The sequence below is a fragment of the Lontra canadensis genome, unplaced genomic scaffold (genome assembly GCF_010015895.1).
Source record: "Lontra canadensis isolate GAN:19392208 unplaced genomic scaffold, GSC_riverotter_1.0 scaffold14, whole genome shotgun sequence".
Lineage (NCBI taxonomy): Eukaryota > Metazoa > Chordata > Mammalia > Carnivora > Mustelidae > Lontra > Lontra canadensis.
Genome location: NW_022631008.1, coordinates 18,690,759 through 18,713,091, shown reverse-complemented (window position 1 = coordinate 18,713,091; position 22,333 = coordinate 18,690,759). Strand labels below are relative to the sequence as shown.

The window sequence follows — 22,333 nt, the reverse complement described above, 5'->3', positions numbered from 1 at the left end:
GGTGAGTATTTTTTTGGACATATATGCTGAAATATTTATGGTAAAGTATTATGATATCTGCAACTCACATTCAAATGGTTTGACATAGAGAAATGGACAGGCAGAGACAGAGACAAGAGACAGATATAAAGCAAATTTAGCAAAATACTGACAAGTGGTGAATCTTGTTCAATTGCGAGTATATGGATATTCATGTACTACTCTTTTCATATTTATATGTTTGAATTTTTTATAATTAAAACATTTTCATAAGTCAAATATTAACAAATTAAAGTGCCTTCCTCCAGAGCAGATCTGTGTTTGCTTTTGCCATGTGCCTGGGAACCAACTTAAGACAACTGTAATTCTGACTTGGCATTTTTTTAGGCCATCAGTACTAGCAGTGTATATCCCAACCCAAATGAGTGTAAGATTTTTTATCCCCCTCATCCAGAAACAAGTCTAGATTGACAGACACATTTTTGTATTTGGACAGATAAGGTTGACTTCCTTCTTTTTTCTCATTTACTCACTGAAAGAGTAGCTACTTGGGGGTTGCAGCCTTATGGAAGACATTTTGCTCCCAACCTTCACCTTGTTAAGGCCCTGGCTTTGTCCCTGACCTTCACATATGTGGCTCAGTGAAGTCAAAGGCCACCAAAAAGTGGCAGACTTTAGGATGTCAACTTTCTCACTGCTTCTGATCTCTGAAGATTTCTCTTACCTTCTCACAAGATGGATGACTCTCACTTTCAAAAAAAAAAAAAAAAGTGTGTGTGTGTTTGGGGTACGTTTGTGCATCACTAATATTTTTTTGCAACATCCAGTTCATCATATTATCAGAAATGGAAATTAGGATTCAAAAAACATTTTATGAAAATAAACTTAGCCTAGAGCCTAAAGTAAAATGATTTTGTTTGTTTTGCTCTTGTCATTGTCATTACTTTCCTAGGTCTACTGTACTATATAGTTTTGTTATTTTTCTCCTTGTTGGAAGAGTTATACCAGAGAAAGTGCAAATATCAACAAGAAGTATATCTAATAACCTTATAAATAAATTTAAAATCAATGTAACTGTGATCTTGTTTATCAACATTTATCCTATAGTAATGACCTCTTCAAGATAAGCTAAAGGTCTGAGCCCCCAAGATTTTATGTTTAAGCTCTGCTCCCCAAGATGATGCTATTTGGATATATGATATGGGGCCTTGGGAGGTATTAGGTTCAAATGAGGTCATAAGAATGGTCATGCAACAAGTATTCTTATAAAAAGAAGACAGAGCAAAGCTCTCCTATTCTCCTCTCCATGTTTGGACACAGTGAGAAAATAGCTGTCTACAAGTCAGGAACAGGGTTCTCACCAGGAACTAAATCTGCAAGAACCTTAATTTTGGCCTTTCTAGTCTCCAGAACTGTAAAAAAATAAATGCCTGTTGTTTAAGTTACCCAGTCTATGGCATTTTGTTATGGCCACATGAGCTAATATAAGACACATTTGTGAACACAACCAAAGTCCCTTTCCTCCACCATCTCTTCTTTAAGGATCACTGCCACCTCTGGACGCCTATGACAATTCTTGTCTAGACTATAGCCCTTGATAAATTCAGGTTAAAAGCACATACTGTAATCAGATTTCCTAGGTTTTTTACTCTCTCAGCAATGTGCACAGACCCTATGACTCTGGAGATGTTTCTTAAGCTTTCTATGTCTATCTTAACAATTGCAAACCAGAAATATCAGTAGTCCCACTTCATAGTCCCACTTCCCCCTTTTGATTACTTAATGAGATGACTCATGAAAGATGTTTAGCATAGCACCTAGCATGTAGCAAGTTCTAAGTGTATTATTATTCAATGCCTATAGTTATCTCTTTAAACATCCATGTTTGATTCTTCTACGCAAAGCAAACAGTCCTTATAAATAAAGACCACTGCTACTGCTCCATCTCTTGACAGGAGAGTATAATGCTGAACATGCTTTTCACCAGATTAAGTCATATTTATATTCAGTTAACAACTATAGTTATTTAAGAATATCACCACCAAGCACCTGGGTGGCTCAGCTGGTTAAACAACTGCCTTTGGCTCAGGTCATGATCCTGGAGTCCCAGGATTGAGTCCTGCGCCAGGTTCCCAACTCCACAGGGAATTTGCTTCTCCCTCTGACCTTCTCCCCTCTCGTGCTCTCTCTCACTCAAATAAATAAATAAAATCTTAAAAAAAAAAAAAAAAAGAATATCACCACATTAACACTTCCCTTTCCCTAATAACTATATTATAATATTGAACCTGAATCTGTCTTTCAGAGGAAAAGATATCATAGTTTTAAAATTGATAAAATATACTTCTAGAACCACCTTCTTTTAGAGAACACATTCTCTAAGGATGAGATTTCATAATCCATAATATGTGTCAGAGAAGTATTGATGGATACTTGGGCTTATCTGGAATCCTCTAAAATCATATCACACACTTAGAAAATGAAAATTCCATGGAAGAGCACCACTTGCCTGGAGAAACCCGGCTAGGCAATTGAACAGACTCTAAGAAGATTTCTTTGACTTCTACTGTTCAATTACAAAACAGAATAAATTGGTAAATTTGCCATGAAAATCAAATACTATGTCACCACAATAGGCAAAATGGTGATTTCACAAATTCAGCTTCTTACAGATGTGCTTAAAATACCACCACTTTCTCAAGGAAAAAAAAAATGAATAAACCAATGTTGGGGAAACAAAAATGCCAATTGGATTTTACCTGTGTTTTAAATGAATGGGTTTTCATAGTAGAATAATCAACTGGCCCCCAGGCATTTCCTTGGTTCTTGGAGAGTTCCCATGGAATATAAAGTGTCCTACTTCCACTTTTCATGGCTCTTTAGTTATAGTCACTTAATGGAAAATAATGTTTATCTAGGATGACATTCATGGTGATTTTTACTTCTGAAATAAAGCTAATCGTGTATCACCTTCTTATGCAAATAAGGTACACGCTTCCTTGAATATTACGCATTTTGGCAATATCTGGACCCACAGATGAATGGGGGCATTTCTAGAGGTAGGTTTACGTTCAAAAATTAAATCTAGTGGTCACAAGTATTCAAAGAGCAACAGTATTAGAATTGAATCAAAATATAGATGTTCAATTCTATCATTACTTTGGACAAAACTATTTTAAGCAAAATTGAATTTATTTTTCTAAAAAATAATCACCTTTCGAAATACTATTTAGCTTCTCTTTCCTATAGCCTGCCAATTCTTCCTGTAACTCTCAGCATTATAAAGGAAACTCCAATAATTATATTTACATATTTTCTATAAATATAAATTCACCCCCTGTAATAAGGATAAATCTACCTGTTATCAGGAATGCAAAATCAAGAAAATCATTTTTAAAAATTAAGCAGAAGTATGGGACGTCTGGGTGGCTCCGTTAGGCGGCTGCCTTCGGCTCAGGTCATGATCCCAGGGTACTAGGATCGAGTCCCACATCGGGCTCCTTGCTCAGCAGGGAGCCTGCTTCTCCCTCTGCCTCTGCCTGCCTCTCTGTCTGCCTGTGCTCACTCTCTCTGACAAATAAATAAATAAAATCTTTAAAAAAAATTAAAAAATAAAATAAAAATTAAGCAGAAGTATAACAAAGCAAATCAAAAAACAAAAACTGTGTGTATGTGGAAATGTAAGAACCTCAACAAAAGAATTTAGATATCGTTTGGTCTGGCCACTTTATTTTAGATGAGGAAACACAAGCCCAGAGAAAAAAAAGTAGCTTCTAAATCACATATGGTAAAGCTAAATTAGAACTCAGGTTTCCCCAAAATGAACAGAGATGTACATCCATATTATTTAAAATAACTTGAACAAGCCCCCTAAGTGAAAATGACTTCAACAACCTCTCAGATTAATTCCACACCAAATTCACCCTACACTGTGAGAACTTTTAATGTGTTCATACTGTAACAATAGGCACTGTTTTCTTGTGTTGATAAAGATATTCACCCACAGAATGCAATCAAAGGTTTTTACAAAAAATCACAATCCATGACTGCTTTCATAATCTTTACCCACAAGGCCTATGAAGAGATTGCATTAATCTGAGGATCATAGACTATGGAAGTTATACTTCTATAGATAGGACTTCTAAGCTTCTCATAGGCACTCTTTACATTCTTTAGTAACAGTTACACAGGTCAGAATAACTTGGTTAAATATAGGACAGATTACTAATAAGAAAAGTAGGAGATGTTATAAAAATATTATTAGAAGCATTAATAATTTTAAGATCTATTTAGAGTGTCCTTATACTTAGTTTTTAAATAGAGTCTAAATAAAAAGAAGGTAAAGATTAGAATTTATACTTTATAGTTAATATCCATTTTCATCAAAAATCAAAAGAATTAGACTTCATATTTTTTACTCTTAGAGAGATTAGAGTGGTTGTACCCTTCTTGATAGTTAAAAAATAATACAGATTTGGGGTGCCTGGGTGGATCAGTCAGTTAAGCATCTAACTCTTAATTTTGATCCAGTCATGATCTCAGGTCATAGTCTCAGGGTCGTGAGATTGAGCCCCACATAGGGCTCCCCACTCAGTAGGGAGACTGCTTCTCTTCCTCTCCCTCTACCACTCTCCCCACTACATACTTTCTCTCTAAAACTAATAAATCTTTAAAAAAAAATAACAGTACAGATTTTCCTTCTAATGGGTAGTACTTCTCCTACTGACTAATGAAATGATATAATAAAACTTATTTAGTTTTAATGTGTCATTTCCTATATAACCCTGAGAAAGTTCTGCCTAATTTTGCTATTTCCCTGCCAAAAGGCAAGTTCCATGAAACCAAATATTTTTATCTTTTTTATTTGTTTCCCAACACCTAAAGCACTATATAGTATAATTATCATATAATATTAATAAATATTTGTTAACTGAACAAATGACTAATTAACAATGCAGGGACTGTTATGTGTTAGCCACATGATAGCGTTCCTATACATAACTTATATTATGTCTGTTACCATGTGTAAGTCACATCGTATATGTGTTTTAGATGTTGGTGATTTTCATATATATCTTATAAGATGGTTGTCAAAGTTCTTTGTCAAATGACTGTAAAACAATAGTGAAAAATAATGACAATTCCATTCAAAAACATCATCTCCTTTTTTCTTTATAGAAATGCTATAGTTGAGGTAGGACTGATACTACTACCACCAATTTATAAATGAAGCACTGAGGCTTGAGAGGAGGGGAGACCTCTGCACATTTGTAATGCTGTTCTGAAACAAACTAAGACCTAGAATGGCCAGTGGCTTTGATCTTTTAGACCAAAACTCATTTCCATGAAACACTGGCTCTGATTTACCACTGTCAATTCATGGATGTAGATTTGATGGAGTGGATTTTTGAGGCCCACTTTCAGATTCAATAAAAGAGCATAAGTAAAGAGCTAATAGATTAGTAAGATTCTCTCCCAGATTAGTCTTCCTTCACCCACTGAAGAGTTGGTTAAGAGGGCTCCAATGTTAAAAGTAAGCATGAAATTATCTTCTGGGCATACTCCCTCATGGTGGTTTCTGGTTCACATGCCTCGGTGACTTTCTCTCATCTATAGCTTGGAGTGAAAACCCTTCAATTTGGTAGGTTTCCACAATCTGCTCATTTACCTACCACTTTGCCAAATTCCATTTCCATTATGCTGCTCTGATAGTAATATCATGGACACTGCACAAAGAAGCAAGCCTCATAAACACTTGGCCATTACTGATCCATAAACTTCTGTCTCCCATACCCATTCAAATTAGAAATTTCCCTTGGTCATATTACTCAACTTTCCACTTCAAGGCTGTTTTCATTTTTTTTTTCTTTTACCTGAACTTTACCTGTTAAAAATTTTAGGGAGAAGGAAACTAAAAATACTGGAGCCTGGTTTTTCCCCAGGCAACACCTCTCCCAGGGAAAATCTTGACACAAGATTAAGATGCACCAAAACTCATCAACTGTATTACTAAAAGGTTGATTGATTGAATTTCATGTAATCATAAAACAGCATAACTAGAAATCATAACTAAAAACCTATGGATTTTGTATTACAATGCTTTATGCACATATCACCAGTCCTGTCCCCCCAAAAGTAAAGCTATTTCACTAAGTACAAAATAGCATAACTGTACCTACTAAATACATTTTCTACCAACAAGAAAAACAGCAAATATATATACATATATATAAAGATATATTCTTTGTATCACATATCATAGTTCAAAAGAACTATAGCTTTCTTTGCCTATTATGCAGAAATGTAGCTGTAATTGTGTTATTCTTCTAAACAAATATTCATATTAAAGACTTTCATTTTATATTCATGTTTTATCATCTACGTATATTTCAATATAATTGCCCTTATCCCTATAAAACCTCCCTATTATAATCAAATCTACTAATATTTATGGTGCAAATACTTCTCTAAATTCCATAAGAATTACTTTTCAGAATTAATGACTAAAACAAAATGACTAACAAAGTTATCACCATATTTCATATAAATATCATAGAGCAAGTTCCCCAAAAATGTCACAAGTATATTTTTTACCTAATAATTTAGGAGTTTTCAAAGTTACAGAAAATTCCCATGAAATATATATGTTGGAAAGGCTAAAGAAAAATTGCTAATCATTCATATTAGTTTATTATGGCTAAAAAATAAATATAATGCAATGCAAAAAGGATACTGTACTGGTATGAGATTGTGATTCCTGCATTATATCCCTACTAAGCCACAAACGAGCTGTTTGATCTTAGGAAACTCATTTAACCTCTAAGGGTCTTGAATGTTCTCATCTATAAAATAAAGAAACCCAATTATCTCATTGCTAAGGTACTATCAAAATAAATGATTCTAAAACTATGAGTAGTTTTCACAATTGGGAGTAAGACACAGGATTGAGTATACAGATATTTAGACCTATTCTTTTTGCTGTAGCAGATGATCTGTGTTTAGTCAAGGTTGTTGTCACCACACTATGTAAAGTCAAGGGTATTTGATGCTATTTAGTTTTCCTGATAGGAGAAATGTGTTTCAATTGAATTATGACATGCTTCTGCAGCCTGATTCCTGCAAGACAGCAGCAGTCTGCTGTCTGTCAGCTACGCCGATAAAAGTGATAAATGTTTCCAGTGATTAAGTTATTTGTCAATAACAGAAGAAGCATTTTGAACTCCTAAATTCTACACTTATAATTTCATAGTTGTCTAAAAATATATAATCTATTTAATGATTGAAATATAACAGAAATAATTCAGGAAAAAACCCAATATTTTCTAGGTTAAAGACATATACTTTGCCACAAACTTCTCTACTGTCTGAGAAAAATCCCAATAATCCTTAACAATAATAATAATTATTATTATTATTGAGGTTTTCAATGCCCCTTTAAGACAATGGCTTAAATATCATCTTAATATTATCCAGACATCATTTCCTCATATTAATGACATAAATATGAACTTATCAACATACAAATACATATATTTATATATATGTACATATATATAAATTTTTAATGTCTACCAGTGTAAGAATCAATTAGAAAACTTTCAAAATAGAATGTTCTTTAAATTTTTTAAAAAATCTGATCGGATTCCCCAGGAAACCTTTTCAGAAAACACAATGGAGGATAATATGCTAAAGTAGTAATATTCAGGCTGTAGTGGGTCTTTGGGGAAATATTCAATGTTCTCTTCAGCTTTCATTGAAAAACTAAACAACCATAAGCAGCAGGACAGTTTTCCCTCTGGAAGTGGATGGTTATAGATGTATTAAGGAGTAAAACATATGCTATTAAATATGGATGGTGAATAATTCATATGTGTTATCAAAAGAGCCAAGCAACTGGGACTAATATCTGCTTTGCTGAAATTCTCATTTTGTTCTTTGTTGTCTTTTGCAATCAGTAGACTCACAGAATATCTGGTGTAAATGAAAATAAGGTTGACTGCAAAGTTATAAGAAAATAAATGAATTAAACTCAGGTTATAAGCCAATGCTGACACATTTCCCTTCACTTGAAAAAATCTATAGAACACTGTAAATAGCTGTCCAGTATTTTTCATTGTAATCTAAGTAATATGTTGACAAAATGTTCATATTAATTTTAAACCAGTTAAGTAATTTTAAATAACTCTTTGGTTGAGGAGATAGGAAAAGTAAGCCAACAAAAGTTGACACAGGGCAATAAGAGAATAAACAGTCTAGAAATTATGTTATTTAGGGCAATATTTTTATTTTTTAAATTTATTTTAAATATTTATTAATTTATTTGAGAGAGAGAAAGAGCGTGAGTTGGGGGAGGGGCAAAGGGAGAGGGAGAGAATCTGAAGCAGACTCCCCAATGAGAATGGAGCCTGATGCAGGGCTCTATCTCATGACCCTGAGATCACGACCAGATCCCAAATCAAGAGTTGGATGCTTAACTGACTGAGCCACCCAGGCACTCCAAGGGTGACTTTTTTTTTTTTTAAAGATTTTATTTCTTTATTTGAAAGAGAGAAAGCTAGAGGGAGGGAGAGTGAGCATGAGCACAGGGGAGGGGCAGAAGGAGATGGACAAGCACTCTCCCCATTAACAAGGATCCCTACATGGGGCTCCATCCCAGGACCCCAGCATCATGACCTGAGCCACAGGTAAACACTTAACCGATTGAGCCAACCAGGTGCCCCAGCAAGGATGACATTTTCAAAGGTGATTGTTTAAAGGTAACATTCTGCTTAAAACAAATATCTGGACAAGCAAGAATGTGGTTCAAGAAAGCATTTACACTGACACAGACTCAAGAGAGTCAGAAGTGGCATTTCTGCACCTACTACTAATTATACTGCAGAAGATCTAAAAGAAGTAGAAGCTGCTTATTTAATAAATATCCTTTGATAGTAAAAATTGCTATAAGTTACAACATTGCCCCTTGCCCAGCACAACCTTTGTCACAATGAAAACCCTAAGGAGGACAGGTATCATAAAGTAGAATGCCATACAAAGTTTAACACGACTACGAATTCTGCAACATTTTAAGATCCATTTAAAAAAAAAGAAATTTAAAAATGATGATTACTGCTTTTAAAAGATCAAAACAAAGGGAATAATATAACACTGTTATGACTCATTCGTAAACCCATTTTCATTTAAGCATCTTTCTATCACGCAGTTAATATATTAAAAATTACAGATTGGATGCAAATAAGTTCTTATAAAACCTATCAAATATAAAATTATTCTTGGTTTTACATTGTACAATTTGTTAAAATATCAAGCAAAAATATCCTCAGGTGGTCACTGAGAAAAGATTTATACAAGTCGTAGATAATGAAGGAGATGATTTTAAAGTTCTCTTTTCCCATCATTTATCACTTCCGCTTGGTCCCTAAATCATATTGAGTCAATCATCTATTCATTACTTCTTCTCTATTTCTCCTGCTTTGGTCCAAACCTCTCATTTCTTGTCTAGATTACTCTAAAATAGTCTCTTAACAGGTCTCTCATTTTGCTTCTGTATTTCAAATCTACCTAAACTCCCCAGCCTGCCCCACACACATCTTACATTCCAACCATTTCCAGAGTCACCTTCCTAAAATACAAATCTGATGCCATTCCTTTGCTCAAAAGACTTCAAAGATCCATTATTTTTATGCTGTTATTCACAGTATTTAGTTTAAATTATCAAGCCTTTCCTGATCTCATTTCTGCTTATCTCCATAACCCCATCTTTAACTCCGGTCTCACATGTATATTTTTCTCCTAGAAAAATTGAATGACTTGATAACACCCTGACAATGCAGAGCTGTGTCCCACCCAATCTTTCTCACTATGATTTCTCTGCATGAAAGTGCCTTTCTCTTTTCTTGCATTCACAATGACACATCCTTTAATGTCCAGTGGTGTTACTTGCTTTGGAAAGCCTGAACTGTCCAATCTGTTGTGAATCTCCATCTTTTGTACCCCCATTTAATCAGGGCAGCATATCCCAACCCAAGACATATCACTGACACCCCCATCTTGCCTATTGATAAAGCTGGGAAATCCATTAAGAAAGTGGAGAATGGTTGATTTTATTCTACCAGTGCTGAACATAGACCCGACAATAGAAGGTGCTCAATAGTGTTTGTTACATGAGTGAATCTAAGGGAGAAAATTTACTGAGGGGAATAAAAATATTAGTATTTCGGTGACACTGATGTACATAAGAATCATTGGCATATGTCTGTACTCATTCACCTATTAAATCCAAAACCAAGCACTTTTAAATTGCAAAATGCTTTAGAAATACTTGTTAGGTTAATCTGTTACTTGTAATTCAAAGAAATAAAATAAATAAAATTGTATTGACCTGAAAATGTTCTGTATTTAATACTCAAAAATAATCTGAAATTATCTTTTCAAAAGGTATAATAAGTATAAACTTTAACTGAATACCAAATGATTTTTATATAAATTATAACAAAGCACTGTTTTATAAATACTATCTTCTATGAAGTATTAAGTAATGCCTTCTAAAGTTTAGTTTTATAAATAGTTAGAGACATATCTCTTTAGCTTCAAGGGTACACTCCAAGATTCCACGTGTGGGATGGGAACTAATTAATTGTTAATTGAAAATTATGGCTCTAATGATAGCAAAATATAAAGATTCCTTTGAGATCTGCTCAGAATTTATTTGCTGAAATGGCATTCTGCTTTGATTCCAAATACCAAAAACAGCCTATATATTCTTTTTCGGGAAAAAAAAAAAAAAAAAAAAAGGTTTCAAAAATTATGCTACTAGTTTCTAATCCCAAATAAAAAGAGTCCTTGAAAAATGCAAAAACAATGTATTTCCTCAGTTACATTTAAAAAAAATTAAGTTTAATTTTCAATTTCATGAACTTTAGAATAAGAGGAATGAGGCACAAAGTTATTTTGACATCAAAATTATCCTTGGGTTTAAAATTAGGCTTTGTCTTCTGAGTTCCCATATACATTGTCTTTCTTGCTTCCTCTTTTCCTTCCCTTTCTTTCTTTCTTCCTTCCTTTCTTTCTTTCTTTCTTTTTCTCTCTAAAGATTGTTTATTTTTAAGTAATCTCTATCCCTAATGTGAGGCTCGAACTTATAACCTCAAGATCAAGAGTCACATGCTCTACCAACTGAGCCAGCCAGGTGTCTTCCACAAAGTACATTTTCACAGAAAATCCGTTATATGTTTGGCTGTCATTCCTGTTTGTCAACACACTTTTACAGTCTATTTTCCTTTCATTACCTACTTACTTTATGCTCACTCGTACTTTTTCTTGCTTTCAGCTCTCAATAATTAATTCTATATTTACCAATATCTGTAATTACAGAATATTCCTACGTTTTTGAATAGGCTAATATTTCCAAGATTAACAAAATGACTGAGGGAAAAGCAAAATTAGGGACCATGAATCAGTGCATTTTCCATGAAACCCAGTTGTTTTCACGATCTCTTAGTAACAAAGTAAAAAATAAATAAATAAATAAATAAAAGGTTATCTTAATAGTTGGCACCAAAAATTCCATTAGGGATGAAACTTTCTTTATCTGGAGAAGAGGTCTTACCAGGCTATAGAAAACAGAGGTGAAAGCAAAGCAACAAAGCAATAGTGAGACTTTGTAAGAAGTAGAAAAAATAAGATTTCCTTTATAGTATGAAAATGGTATTTGTTTTCCTCCTGGTGAAAGAGAAAGAGAACATTAAATAGGATGATAAGAGGAAGAGGAGGGGAGTCAGTGAAATGCTATGAAACTGGGACCAAAATAGGAGATTTATTTAAGCTCCAATTTAAAGTCATTTGCATTGATAGGATATAACCTACCCCCAAATTTTCTCTCCTAAAATTATCAGCAAGGTTTGCTGCTCTTGGGAATAATTGGTTTCACTGGTTGTTTTGTGGATGTTCACAAAGAGGCTTGGTTTCTTCTGTGAAGTGATGTTTTGCAGAACAGAAACTTCCCCAGAATAAGCAGAAATTATTTTGGCAGGATAACCTAACCACACAATCTTTCACCACCACAAGCCTTTATAGATTTGCAGAAACCCCTGGAAGGAAGGGGATTGGACTTGCCTGGAGCACAGTAGGGGAGGCTAAAACTAATATGTTTTGCATTTTCTGCTGATATCTGTGCTGCTTTACAAATTTATAGGCTTGGCAAGTCCCACAATACTCCGTATTGAATGTAGTATGATTTTGCCTTTCAAAATTGGAATATTTTCCAGTAAAACAATTCAGAATATACAATTAAAGGTACTGCTCTAATAAAATAACAAAAAAAAATCAAGAAAAATTCTAAATGAAAAATATTTGAGTTTTATTCACTTTCATTCACAAAGTAAAGCATTTTCAATGTCTAAATGTAAAGAGTAAAAGGACATCTAAGTGATGACATTTGATATTTGGTGTGTACAAATACCAATAACAGAACCCATTTCATTAATAGGTAATTTATACGGGCGCCTGGGTGACTCAGTGGGTTAAGTCGCTGCCTTCGGCTCAGGTCATGATCTCAGGGTCCTGGGATCAAGCCCCGCATCGGCCTCTCTGCTCAGCAGGGAGCCTGCTTCCCTCCCTCTCTCTGCCTGCCTCTCTGTCTACTTGTGATCTCTCTCTGTCAAATAAATAAATAAAATCTTTTAAAAAATAAATAAATAAATAAATAAATAGGTAATTTATATATTAATGTTAATAACTTTTTATTGTTCTAACAGGTAAGAAAAGAGTTAAAGTTAACCACAGATAAAATATGTTGAGAATAATAATTTCAACAGTAAAAGGTTTTAGAAAACTCAAAAATACAAGCATTTATTTTTTCAGCTAATTTTTTTAAAAATCTGTTAAAAAGAAAGCCACAGGTCTAAGGTGGAGTCACTTGCCCCTGGGACAGCAGATCAAAACTTAATTGAAGTTTAAACCAATCAACCTGGAATTTTCTGGTCAGCACCAATGAGGTAATCCATCACAGGGACTCTCCATTCCCTAAAGGAAGAGGAAATTCACCTAATAAGATCCTCTGCCCTTCCCCCTAAGAGAAGGTGATCTCACCTATAACAATAGAACAATACTTTATTCTCTTTTACTAATAACTTCTTGCCCTTCCCTCCTTTCCATAAAAATCTTCCATTTTTGTACAACTTCTCAAAGTTCCTCTCTACTTGCTGGATAGGATGCTGCCTAATTCAGAAATTGCTTAATAAAGCCAATGAGATCTTCAAATTTCCTCAGTTGACTTTTTTTTTTTTTTTAACAAATCAAAACATTATCTGGTAACTTCAAACTTTTTGTCTTCTGATCTTCCTACAAGCCTCTGTATAAACACACATGGTAAATAGCCATAATGACAAATGAGTTGGCGGGTTTTTCAACTATGCCAAAGTCACGTCAATCTTAAACCACAAGAACAAAATTCTCACTCACTGAGAATTAAGACTTATGCAATGTAACTATTCATACAGCACCTTTGAAACAGCTATTCTCATAAGCACTGCTAACAGAGTTAGAATAAGTAGTACAGACTGCTAGGAAACAAACGTTACAGAAAAAGAATGGTCAAAGAAAGGAGATTGGTGACCATATTAATACCAATGAGAGCTTAGATCTGTCTAGACATTTTCTCTTTAATTGTATAATTATGTAAGATTAATTTTGGAAAACCAAAATAAAATGAGAACAAGTTACTATCAACTTCTGTGTTCATTATACATTTTTTTTGTTTGTGTTTGTGTGTTTGACATTCACATGCCTCTTGTGTCTCATTTTCCTCTAAGCTGAAAAAGTCTGCTGATTTTGTAGCTATGAACAGCAGGATCTATTTCAATAAAAATGCCCTTCCATGTTTGAATATTGAAAACATACTGCTATAAGTAATGTACAAAAGGCTAAATACAACTAAACCAGGTAAAAGTGGTGGAATGAGGGAAAATGTATGTTATATTCATTAACATTAGATCCAGGCTTCAATTTTTAGCACTACCTTTTAAAGCAGATGCTATAAAAACACAGATAAAATATAGTTCGTTCTTTTGCATATAATGCATTTTTTAACAATCTCAACATTCTGATTTTATTTAAAACCATTTTTAAATCATTCATCCAGTCACCACTGTGAGTTGTTTAAGAACATTCTGAACAAAGTAAACATTCACTAGAAGAAACAGGACGCAGATATAACAACAGAGTGTCATGTAGATATCTTTGATATCCTCTCATAAAGAAATCTGATTTTTGAGGTACCCAATATTTTTCAAGGACTCAAAAAAACCCACTCAAGTGAAAATTTAGGTTTAGGAACCATATTAAGTCTACTATTTTCTGTTTTTTAGATTTTTAAAATTTATTTCATAGAAATCACAAGCAGGCAGAGAGGCAGGCAGAGAGAGAGGAAGGGAAGCAGGCTCCCCGCTGAGCAGAGAGCCCGATGCAGGGCTCGACCCCAGGACCCTGGGATCATGACCTGAGCCGAAGGCAGAGGCCTTAACCCACTGAGCCACCCAGGTGCCCCTGAGTCTACTATTTTCAATGAAGTTCTATTAATCATAAAATCCCATTCATATTATACATTCCCATTTAAAAATGTACTTTTTTGGGATGCCTGGGTGGCTCAGTCATTAAGCATCTACCTTAGGCTCTGATCATGGTCCCACAATCATGGGATTGAGCCCCACATCTAGCGCTCTGCTCTGCAGAAGCCTACTTCTCCTTCTCCTGCTCCCCCTGCTGGTGTTCCCTCTCTAGCTGTGTCTCTCTCTGTCAAAGAAATAAATAAAATCTTTTTAAAAAAATAAAAATAAAAATAAAAATGTACTTTTTCATAAAGATAGTTCATAGTCCAAATCTACATAACCGTTGTTTTAAAAAATCGAAGATGCTCGCTCAGCTGTCTCAGTTTAAGTTTCAAGCAGTATCTGGCACCAACAGTAGATATTTGATTTTAAAGACATTCATATTTTTAAAAGCTACCTGTAGTGCTATTCCTAGGAATGGCAAGCATGATACACTGGTAGATTCCACAGCTGTTACAATGCAATTGACAATATAAAATGTAAATTATGGTCTAAACTGGTGAAGAGAGGAATCAATTAGTACTTAATCTATTTGAAGTTCTTTCTAAAAGTCCCTAAGAATGAAAGACACCTTCCTCCTGTTGCTCATTTAATACTGGCATTTCTATGTGGCAGATGGTGACCTTATCCCTGTGCTTCAGCTAAAACGATTTTTATTAAGGCTAAACAAGTGTGAACAGTGCTAATTTCTTGCAGCAGGCAGATATGAATAAACCTCTAGAATGAATAGAAGTGCCCTGCCTCACCATATGGTTAAAGGCCCACAGCCTGCCAATAGAATGGACTAAAAAGTAGCCAACATGTTTGAATCCTGCACCAAGCCCCATGTTTCATCATTAGCCACCCAATCAAAGAATAGCTACAAAGGAAAGGAGATTATAATGAATGAGAAACATAATCTATTGAACTGTTTGGTGGGCTAAGCTCTGAAGAAAGGTTGGTCAAGAGTAAATTCTGAAATATGAAACATTCGCCTTTCAGCCCCCCTCACTATACTTGTGATGCTCTAGCCACTTTTCTCCCTAATACAGACCTACTACCCCCTTCTATCAACCCAAAGCCCAAGGGTGCCTGATACTTAATCACAGCTCTGGGCATACCACCCTAAACAGCTCCCTTCAGTTTATGTTCCAAGCTCCTAAGGTATGTCTCAAACTTAAAAATTGTAGGCACCTTCTTCAAAGAACATATATTTCCAGAGACTCCTTGTCTTAACTTATTTTATAGTCTCTTTTACATAAACAGAAACTAGGTAGAATCGTTTTTACTTTAGTCCATAGGGAGTTTTAAAATGATGGGTATTTAAGGAGGGCATGTATTGCATGGAGCACTGGGTGTGGTACATAAAGAATCTTGGAACACTGAAAAAATAAAATAAAATTTAAAATAAATAAATAAATAAATAAAATCAATCAATCTTCAAAAAAATTTATAAAATAACATTTGGAAACTTCTACAACTAATAAATTTGAATTACCTATAGTTTCCTGCTTTTCTATGATAAATTGCTTGATATTTGAACATAGGGTAATTTCTGATTATCTAAGATCCTAACTTGTTGTCTTCCTGTAACCATTGTAAAACGTATTTGTGGATCCTTGATTTAACATCACTTGGTTTGAATATGATGCAAATGAGGTAGTACATACTGAACATCTGATCATCTCAGTGGTTAACTACATAAGGCAAAATGATTTTTTATAGACCATTAAAATGAACATTAAAAACATTAACATTCTCATGAGAAACTTAAGGAGTATTTTAAGAACCACCACTCAAAAATTTCACCTCTTCTTTTCCCTACCAAAGAATAATTACTATATAGTAAGATTCAGTAAATACTTTCATGTACCAATTTTATGTGTCTTATTGCGTGATTCTCCCAACAAGCCCCCAAAATAAATACCATAATCAGTCACATTTTATGGATTAAAAAAGCAAGATCATATATATAATCAAGATGCAAACCAGTCTCAATGGACTCCAGAACCTTTTTCCTTAATTACTACAATATACACTATCCACCAACTTGTCTCAGCTAGTTGTCCATTGCAAAGTCCTTACCAGTTGGCTATCCTTAAAGCACTGACTACCTCTCCTGAGAATATTTGCATTTCTCCACTTCCTAGCCCACCAAAACGAATAAAAATGAAAGTAAAAATAGCAGGAGACTGATGCAGAGATGAACAAACAATTCCGTAACTGTGGAATATTTCAAAAGCAGGACTGATGAAGACCAAATAACTATTTGGTAGCTACTTATTCTCTAGTAGTTTAATCTGCACTGGAGAACACATAATGGCTGAACCCATTAACAGTTATGTTCTAAATCAATTGTTTTGTGTTTTCTGGGGGTTAGCTGTATATTTGCTTGAATGAAAGAAAAAGAAGGCATAAACCTTTTAATATTTTTCAATGTCTTACAACAAAGAAAACTGAAATGTTTTGTCTTATGATATGCTTGTATGCATTTTGTCCTTCCACAAAATTTTCCCAATTAAGCAGATCAAATGTGACATTTTCCTGACTCTTTTCTTTATATTTCACTGTACATCTAAAAGTATCTATTTTTTATATGCTCCTATAACATTCAACTACTCTTCTACTCTTAATCTGTGTCAGTTATAAAATTTTAGTCTATTTGTATAGATACTAATGATTTTCATTCCCATCTATCTTTTCCTTGGGTTTCACTCATGCATATAAATATTGCCTTTTGCCATTTAAATTCCAAGGCTATATAACTTTTATGTCATTAAGACATTTTATATCTACCAAATAGTGCCATACATCATCTACAGAAGATATAAGCAACTCTGTTTCTTTTTGCTATGGGAAGAGAGAAGAATTGTAGTATACCCTGAACTCTTCAAAAAACAAAACAAAACAAAACACAACACAACACAAAATCTAATGGAAAAAAAACAAACCAGCCAAAAACACAAATAAAAGTTCTCATTAAAGAAAAAAACATTAAAGTGATAAAACAGCTATTTATTTTCTTTTAAAAACTTGATCCAACTTTTAAATTGATTAAAGTTTAAAGTCTACTATACAACTTTTAACTTAGTCAAAATAATTTCTTTTAACTACGTTCTCTAGAACACATTTCACATGCAATTTTAATATATCATTTTGATGGACTCTGACAAATACAATATTGTGATGTTAAAAAATATAACAAATTCAGGGGCAACTCAGTGGCTCGGTAGTTGTCTGCCTTTGGCTCAGGTCATGATCCCAGGGTCCTGTGATAGAGCCCATGGAGGGCATCCTGCTCAGCTGGGAATTTGATCTCCCTCTCCCACTGACCCTTCCCACTGACCATCCCCCCTGCTCTTGCTCTCATTCGCTCTCGCAATCTCTTTTTCTTTAAGATGAATAAATAAAAAATCTTTTAAAAAATATAACAAATTCAGTTACATGTTTGCCCACCAAGCTGACTTTTCTAAATTCACTAGACACAAGAGGATGATAGAATTCTAGTCAGTGAAGGAAAGCATCGGATCTCTAGGGCACAATACACCTTTCCTAAATGTGTGTCAGCTTCTAACACATATTAGCCTTTAGATGTGTTATCAGTCATCAGGGAGAGAGTCAGGCAAAGCAGATAAGAATTTCTTTCAAGAATTCTTTTCCTAAGGCCTCAAGGGAAGTCTCCTATAATTGATCAACACAAGTGTTACACCTTCTGGTTCTCTGGGAAGCACAAATGATCCATGTAATGAAGCATTCAAGTGTTTGCTTGCATGGGACTACCGGAAAAAGAAAAATTTGTCTGCTAGAAGAGTAGAAATCACTGATGTAAAGATTCACGTTTCAGATTTCCTAAAAATTTATAATTGTGGATATTGTGATAAACAGTATTTTGTGAACTTTTTTTTTAGATGTGAGCTTCCTTTTAAACAGTATCTATCATATATAATCAAATACTTACATTACCCATAAAAGTTACATAATATCCAATATGCACAGTGTAATTTGATAGTGAAAGTACAAAGTGAAGAAAACATGCCACTTTTCTATTTTTCTCTTATGGAATCTTAATTTATTTCACTGACTTAGATATAACAGTGATACATGTAACAGCTTAATGGGAATATGAAATAGAGGGTAAGGGTCTTGGAATATGATTATCGTAGAAATAAGATTTTTAGAGGCATAGTGCTTTTATAACATATTAGTAGAAAAATCTGTAGCAACAATGCAAAGCACAATATTTAAGTCTGAACTTCTCATAATAAGCCAAACATTTTAATTGACCAAATAAATCTTCAGGACATTTATTATATTAAAAATAAATAAGACTGACATTAGGTAAGAAATACATGCTAAAGGTTTTCCCATATTCTGGCTGTTTTGGCCCTCTTCAAATAAGCTTAACATTTAATACTCTGTGACTTAAGAAATAATGCCTTTGCAATTTTAAACCATCAGTCCAAATGATTAGGATATTTCCTTTCTAATGGTAAATAAATTTTAAAGTCTTTCTCCAAAGCTTTTTTATTATTTACTCAATTCAATTATTTTAAATGAACAGAGCAATAGTAACATTTGATTCGGTCCCAAATGATCAAAGCTCTCTGACCCAGTGAAGGAGAGTTTTAGTTCTTTTTCATTATCCCCTGACCCCAAATCCACTCTGCACCACTTCTCTGAAAGCATCCCACACAGGATTCATTAGTAGGACAATGTGGGGGAGAGGAGACATTACATTAAAAAGAACTGGGCAGGAGGGCTTGTTTGTTTTGTTTTGTTAGCTAACAGTGAGAGATGTTCAATATTCCTACAAAATGTCATCTGAGTTTCATTTGTGATATGTAAAACAAGTCAAAATGAGAAAAAGTAACATCTGCTGCTCGTTTTTTGTGCTTTCCGCTTTGTGATCGATCATCATATCTATTCCTCAAAGCTATGAACATAAGTGTTTTACTTTATGACAGAGCAGATAAATACAATGTGCTACAAACCTAAGGGCATCCAATATGTTGAAAATATAGGCAAAAACAGGCCCATGACTAGTAATATAACCAATTGATTGAGTTATTATTTGGTTCTGGAACAAAAATACGGAGTATCTCAAAGGTGGGATGTGTAGTCTCTTAGAACTAGTCACTGAAAATTTTTAGTTCAGCTTCAATTCCTGTTTTGTTTGCTGGAAGAAAGTATTTGTTTTCTAATAAGTAGTGTCAGGCCAAATAAAGCACAAATTACTAGCGCTGTAAATTAAACCCAACCAAATTTTTTACATGACTGCTATCTACGTTGTTCAGTAACAAAGAATGACATTCTAATTGTTCACAAAATCTGGGTTGTGTATATAGAACATACAAAGAAAATCCGTGTGCCACCTGTCTTAAAGCCTTAAAATTCCCAAAAGAAACAATGAATGAATGAAACCTCAAAGCTGAAATAAATTATTTAATATACTTTCCTAAAGCAGCATATCAGATTCTGAATTAAACATAAGGGGCTTAAAAAAAAAAAAAACAAAAGACAAAAAGTCAATTTTATTTTCTGCCTGAAACTTAAAAAAATAAAAAATAAAAAAAAGCATTCTCTTACTATACGGCTGAAGTCTCAGAAATAAAAGAAAAAGATGTATTATTAAAAAAAATCATACAGAAATGAGAGCATTTCCTTGAAATGGGCTGAATAAACACAGCAAGAGATGATCAATTATAGACAGTCTCAATTTTAGTTATTAAACCTCTTTTTCTTCCCTGCTCACATCTATTCTAAAGTTTCTGTTAAACTAAAAATTGAAAATGAATACAATTTGTTGCTTTCCAATTCTGAATATATAACATTTCTCTCATTTTGAAATGAATATCATTCTTTAAAATTAGCAATCAAGAACTTTGAAAGCGGACAGTGCAACAAACTGCATAATGATTTTAAATCACTGGAAGGAATAGCTACCAATCAGCTAATTGTAATTATGTATTGTGTCTGCTCAAAAAGAACCTGAAATGGAAATTGTTTCTTATTCACACACTTAAAATAAATTTCAGTCTGCATAAACTTCATGAATTTTGAATAATCTTTAGGCTGTACATTTTATCTGTCAAGCCATAAAAGCCTGTCTTGATTTTAAGGGTAGGGAAAAAAAGAGAACCCGACACTTTTATATTTCTGTAAATATGTTGTGGATATATTTACTTTAAATGCATATATTCAGTATGGGAAATCTATGATGTGTCTCTTAGGACTCTATATGAATACTGAAGTCAAAATAAATAATCTTCCATATTTTGAAAATTACCAAAACAAAAGGTAATCTTCAAAATCACAGGTTCTAAATAGTATTATATCTCTATAAAGAAAACAAATTCAAACAAAAAATTAGGCACAAAGGAAAGGATGTCTTTGAAAAGGCAATCTTTAGGGTGCCAAAATTCCCAAAATGTAAGCTATCCCAAAAGAGGAAACTGTTGAGAAATCCATATACCTTCAATCATATACTACTTTAAAAAAAATTTATGAAGACATATTTTTGAGAAAGATTATTGCTCTATGGCAAACAAATGCTAAATGCTGTAACTGAGTAATCTATGCTAAATAACAATAAAATGCTTAAAAATACAAATCCAACATCCAAGTATCTTGAAAGAACTATATTTCATATGTGGCATGATAATAGGAAAACATTATTTATTGAAGAAAATTTCTTTATGGACACCATGACTTATATAAAACTGATATTTTAGAGATGTGTGTGTGTGTGTGTGTGTGCGTGTGTGTATTCCAAACTTGTGGTATTAACAAAGGAGAAGCACACTAAGAGGAAAATAATATCTCAATATACCAACTTGCCGATGTGCTTATGGTTTGGTTACATATGCATGTTTAAAGGTTTAATGATCTTTAAGCCATCCAGTTCATGGATTAGGAAACTAAATATTTTTTTTTTAGTTTAAAATATTGTATTAAAAAAAGGAAACTATTTTAAAGAAACAGATCACATTTCTCACATAAATAACAATAAGACTAAAATGCCAGTTATCAACCTTAGTTTTAAAAAAGAGATAGATCCTGCACAAAAAAGAAAATATCTTGGTTTTATGTTAGCTACTATTTATAATGCTTAAAGTCATTTCATGACCCTGGTGTTTAGCTGTAAGACATGTTTATCATCTTGTCTCTAAATTGTTATATGGCAGTAATCAAAATAAGTAAGTCAAAATATCTAAAGGTTTACTTTAAGGAGATTATATGGGGCACCCAGGGGGCTCCGTTGGTTAAGCATCTGCCTTCAGCTCACCCAGATCATCATCACACCATCCTGGTATGGAGCCCTGAGCCAGCCAGTTAGGTGGGCTCTCTGCTCAACAGGGGCTTGCTTCTCCCTCTCCTCCTGCTCCCCTGCTTCTCCCTTTCCGCTAGCTCTTGCTCTATCTCTGTCTCTCTCAAACAAATAAACTCTTTAAAAATAAAAAATTTTTAAAAATCCATTTAATAGGATCATGTAAAAGTTATAGATACCAAATCATCCTGGAATATCAGGTTACTGGGGGAATGGTAAAATCAGGTGACACTTGGCAAACATCTAGCAAACACAATAAGTTATTGACTCAATGGAATTTTCTAAAGAATATTAGGATTAGAATATGAGGCATAATACAAGAGATAACCTACCAAAGTGTTATACATAAGGCTCCTAAATACTAAAATCCAAAGAAGATAAAGGATTGCCCAAAGTCACAGCAGTGCAGTTACCCAGAAAAGGCTAGATCTGAACTCGAGTT

General features: G+C 33.8%; 1 protein-coding gene across 6 annotated transcripts in view; it reads right to left on the bottom strand.

Annotated features, from left to right (window-relative positions):
• Window positions 1-22,333, bottom strand: part of GRIK2 (glutamate ionotropic receptor kainate type subunit 2) — a 638,416-nt gene that overhangs the window by 536,070 nt on the left and 80,013 nt on the right. The window lies entirely within an intron of this gene.